The 5,324-nt window shown below is 52.6% G+C and overlaps 1 long non-coding RNA gene across 1 annotated transcript; it reads left to right on the top strand.

Moving 5' to 3' along the window:
* Window positions 1-2,144: 2,144 nt before the first annotated feature.
* Window positions 2,145-4,918, top strand: LOC133062716 (uncharacterized). Its single transcript, XR_009694245.1, has 2 exons — window positions 2,145-3,391; window positions 3,954-4,918. It is a non-coding gene; the product is annotated as an uncharacterized LOC133062716 (long non-coding RNA).
* The last annotated feature ends 406 nt before the right edge of the window (window positions 4,919-5,324 follow it).

The raw sequence follows: 5,324 nt of genomic DNA, 5'->3' as shown, positions 1-5,324 counted from the left end.
GAGCTTTAAGCCAACTTTTTGACTCTCCTCTTTCACTTCCATCAAGAGGCTCTTTAGTTCTTCTTCGCTTTCTGCCATAAGGGTGGTGTCATCTGCACATCTGAAGTTATTGATATTTCTCCCAGCAATCTTGATTCCAGCTTGTGCTTCCTTCAGCCGAGCATTTCTCATGATGTACTCTGCATATAAGTTAAATAAGCAGGGTGACAATATACAGCCTTGACATACTCCATTCCCAATTTGGAACCAATCTGTTGTTCCATGTCCAGCTCTAACTTTTGATTCTTGACCTGCATACAGATTTCTCAGGAGGAAGGTCAGGTGGTCTGATATTACCATCTATTTAAGAATCTTCCATAGTTTGTTGTCATCCACACAATCAAAGGCTTTGGCATAGCTATACTTAAAAGCACATGGCACAATGCATTGCACAGAATAGGAACTCATGAAATGCCTATTAAATCAGGAATTCATGAACCATGGGCCATAGCTATTGAACATCAAGTCTAAAGCTGACTTCTTAGGCCTTTTAACTGCTTTCTTCATAAATAAGAGTGGTGCTAGCAATGCTTGTGCCTGTGATTTTAAACTGAAAATTTACAAATGACAGTGCACATGTAGTTTGTTTGAGCTAAATTCTGAACTTACTTTCCTAAAATAAGTCTACTTCCTGAACTGTTAAAATTAGAAGCAAATTTAAATTTGCACCTCAGATGGAAAAAAAGAGGTTTTAAAGACTGTCAACCATCCTAAGCAAGCACAGAACTTATTTCCAAAGACGTGTGCCAGTAACGACCTTCCTCTATTTGAAATCCTGTGACCACAGAAGAAATATGTTAAGATCCATAGCTCTGCACATTTGGGTGAGGAAGAGATGATTTCAATTCGGAACACTAAATATCAGACCCAGAAACACGAGTTTTGACCCCAAAACGAGTTTTTACCCACATCACTCAGGGACATATAATCAATTTTGTCTCAGCTGAAGGACCTGAACTCAGATGACTGGAACACAGGACGTTCAGAAGACCAGAGACCATGGCTCAAAATCAAGTAACACACCTAAACTATCCAACTGGTTTCTCACATCGACCCTCAGCGGTGGACAAAGCGGACCCAGGTTTTACAGACGAGAACACAGGGTGTCCAGAAAAGGTCGCGTCCCAAGGCCACCTTGACGGGAAGGAGACTTGGAAGCAGGCTTCACTGCCTAGTTTCCAAGTATCCGAGCGATGATTACTTTCCATCTCGCCTCTGCAATCACCCTTCGCGGGCGTGTTATCCTCTCCGGCTGGCAGAAAACGGGCAGGAAGGCGTGCGGAGCTGGGCAAGGACGCGAGACCAGAGCGCAGGGAATTTCCACCGCTTCCCGGCTCTCGCACACACCCGGGCACCTCGGGCAGCCAGTGGACTGAGCCCCGCGCTTCCACCCGAAGCCAGTCCGGGGCGAGGGAATGGGGGTGGGGGGGGGGGGCGATCGGGGAACCAGGGAGACTTTCTCACCGGCAGGGAGAGCTCTCCAAGTTGGGGGGGGGGTGCAGGGGGGGCGGGCAGAAAAGGGCGAAAGAACTATCTCACTCACAGAGGGGCGAGGGCGCCAGGAGAAGCGCGAAGGTGCGGAGCCCCGGACGGGAGGGTGACCCCTCGCCCACGCCCTCGGCTCCCGTGGGTGCCGGGGGCTGGTCGGAGAAGTTGCGGGGGGGCTCGCGGGGGTTGCGAGGCTCGCTCAGTCCCCGAGACCCTCCCTCGGCGCGGCGCCAGGTCCCCCCCGCGACCCCCGGGCAGCCCGGGTGGAAACCCACGCCCGCGCGCGCGGGCAGCCGAGACAGCGGGCTCCGGGCGCCCGCCGGGCATCCGCGCAACTTCCCGGGCCCCCTCCCGCGCCCCCACCCGCGCCCGCGCCCCGCCCGCCCGGCGGCGGCCGCGGCACCCACCTGCGCGGCGGCGGGCGCAGCCCGGGACGGAAGCGCGAGCGGCGGGCGGAGTTCGTCGCGAGGCTCCGGCTCCCGGGGCGGGGACGGGCCGAGCGCGCGGCGGCTGGGGCTCCCGGTGACTCCGCCCGCCGCGCACCCTCCGCTCCGGGGAGCGGCTCCCGGGCCCGCCCCGAGCCCGTCCTCCCGCGCGCGTCGCGTCCCGGGGGCCTCCCTGCCGGGGCCTCCGTCCCGGGGGTTCGCACTTACGCGCGGCCCGGAGGCGGCGGAGAGCCGGGACTCCCGCCCGGGGCGGCGGGAGGGGTCAAGGCCGCGATCGAGAGCCTCCGGAGGCCCGAGGAGCCGCCCGGCGAGGTGGCCGCGCCGGCTGCCCGGAGCGAGGCCGCGGAAAATGTCCGACTGGCTCCCTCCGCCCGGCGCGGGGCTGGGACGACTGTTTCAGAAGAGAGTCCAGGACCCCCGCCTCAGCCCGCCCTCCTGCTCCCGCCCCGGGTTAGGGACGCCCGCCAAGAAAGTGCGCGGAACCGGCGAACCCGGGCCGCCGGGTGGACCCTGCGGGAAAAGTGCAACCTCCTTTCCCGCGCACGTGCCTGGCCACCTGATTGGCGCTGCTCCTTCCCGCACCCCTGGCCGTAGCGGGGAAGCCTTTGCCTCGCTTGGCTTCCCACGTCTGTGCATCCTTGTTTTTTTGTTTTTTTTTTTCAAAACCCTTTTCATCCCGCACGACGCCCAGCGCGCACTCTCTGACCACGTTCGCCCCTAAACTGCAGGCACGGAACCCAGGAATCAACCTCCACCCCAAAGCAGGACAAAACTGGGCGCCAAGGATCTGGAATGTTTCAGTCGGAAGGGTTTATACCCAAGTAGCCAGACGCTGTGCATTACTGACTCCCCACCCCCCCGACACACACCCCGACACCCGCACACACACAAATTGATAGACGCACTGTGCAGTGCCTTTACCTCCCCGGACTGTAAAGAAAGCTGAGTGCCGGAGAATTGATGCTTTTGAACTGTGGTGTTGGAGAAGACTCTTGAGAGTCCCTTGGCCTGCAAGGAGATCCAACCAGTCCATCCTAAAGGAAATCAGTCCTGAATATTCATTGGAAGGACCGATGCTGAAGCTGAAACTCCAATACTTTGGCCCCCTGATGAGAAGAGCCGACTCATTGGAAAAGACCCTGATGCTGGGAAAGATTGAAGGCAGGAGGAGAAGGGGACAACAGAGGATGAGATGGCTGCATGGCATCACCAACTCGATGGCCATGAGTTTGAGTAAACTCCGGGAGTTGGTGATGGCCAGGGAGGCCTGGCGTGCTGCAGTCCACGGGGTCGCTAAGAGCCGGACACGACTAAGCGACCGAACTGAACTGAAGACATTTATTTGTCTCCTCTGCCCTGGGTTATTAACTGAAGCAAGCAGTTGGGACCCCGCCCCCCCCTTAAAGAAGTCACTCTAGGTGAGAAAAGAAGGAAATGGGGGAGGGACTGGAGTCCTAAGATTGTAGTGGTTGTTATTCTTAAGTTCAATTCAGTGCATTTGTAATGTCAAGGTCATTTTCCTGTCCAGTGGGTTGATCACATTTTTACCTTAAAATGTATGTGGATGCTTGGGACAACACCACCGGTGTTACCTCTGGGCAGCCTTCTCTGACACCCTTGAGGTCCTGCTAGACCCGGCCACGGCCTCAGCTGCCCTCACAGGGAGCCAGTGTTCCCGAGGAAGCCGCCAGCAAGCCTGGAGGCCAGCGGGTTACTGCCTCAGGGCGTTGCTGGTTGTACACAGTCCAGCCACTGACCGCTGAAGCTTGGCATGTACTTCGTGAGCCAGCCACCACCCCCACTTCGCAAGTGAGGAGAAGACTCCTTTGTCCCGGTCTCCGGTAACCCCTCGCCTGGGGTCTGCTTCTGCGCCCTAAAAGCATCATCGCAAAACCGGTCCTTAGTGTCCCAGTTTCCCTTTTGGAAACACTGCTTCCAATTTAATTGTAAAATCTCCTTTCCTTCTCTTGTTTCCTGTAGTGCCCAGGAGGCTAAGCTTTTGAACGTTCAAGAGGCTCGAAGAGATCTGCAGAAAGTTGTTCTTTGTCTTTCCATTAGAAGAAACATCAACTCTGAAATGGAACCTTATACGCCATACAGCCTTTCTGAATATGATAATCCCCCTGTATCTAGTCGTTACCTTAATTTTACATAAAGAATACATACAATCTTGTGAAAAATGTCCAGGCAGCTAGTGGGGATAAAGAGTCCTGTTATCCCCTGGGAAACATTCTGGTAGGAAAAAAAAAAAGAAGCTTGAGCGAGTTCATTTGCCGGCAGCAGACTTGGGCTCGGGCTGTGTTAAAAGTTGGTGCAGATGGACATTTGTCCATAAATTTCCTACTTCCTACTTTCTCATTTAACCTTCCCAGCAGCGTTGGCCACTGAACCTTGCCGGTTCTCCAAGGCAGCCCACCTCACACCAAAGCGTCAGGGTCTTCAGATGCTGGTGCCTACAAATGCTGGTCTCGGGAAAGACAGTGTCTTAGAATTTTGAGCACAAGTAACAGAGCAAATGAAGATCCATAGAGAATCTTTCTCATACTCCTTATTTTTAGACTTTTCCAAGAGTCGTTTCATTGTAAAGTTGGGTCCAATGGTCAACACTCAACCTGGGCAGTTGGAGGAATGTGCTGGCCTATAGGGTTCCCTGAAAAGAAATAAAAGTGCACCCTTCCTCATTACACAGCACTTCCAATAAAATCTAAGAGTTCCCAACCTTTATCGAGAACAGAAAGTTACATCCAAATGGTATAACAAGCTTCAAATTGGTTGTATCAAGCAGTCAACTTTGCTTATGCACATTCAGAATGACAAGAGAGAAAATATTAATTTCAATTTGCAAGTCATCAAAAAGTACCTTGTGGGCCACATAATGAATAGCCCTGTGTTAAATTAGTAATATATGTTTGTTCTTTCACAAATAAATTTTCCTCTGAAATACAGACATCTGTCATGGAGTCAATTATCTTGCACAGCATGTGCTGTAAAAGCACATAAAAGAAATAATATACTGCGTTGCTTATTTGAAAGTAATCAGGAATACCATGAAGGCTGGCATATCTTTAATTTCATGGTGTTAAGAAAAAACTATAGGAGTATGAAGTAGCAAACCCTTTCCTTTCTGTATACTAATTAAATTACCTATCATGATATATGTAGGAGGAAACATTTTTTTCCCATTAACGGCCAGAAATACCAGGGCACTGTTTTCTTGTCTTCCTCTACTAACCCCTGTAGAGGGAATGTGAACATCAAGTTCCCTTTGAAAGCAAAGGGGTCACCATGCTCTGGCCAGCTGTGAAGTATGCAGAAGAACAAGGCTAGAAAATGACATTCTGAGTACATAAA

The sequence above is a fragment of the Dama dama genome, chromosome 9 (assembly GCF_033118175.1).
Source record: "Dama dama isolate Ldn47 chromosome 9, ASM3311817v1, whole genome shotgun sequence".
In the NCBI taxonomy this organism is placed as follows: domain Eukaryota; kingdom Metazoa; phylum Chordata; class Mammalia; order Artiodactyla; family Cervidae; genus Dama; species Dama dama.
Note: the sequence above shows the minus strand (reverse complement) of the source record. Positions and strands in the feature narration are given on the sequence as shown.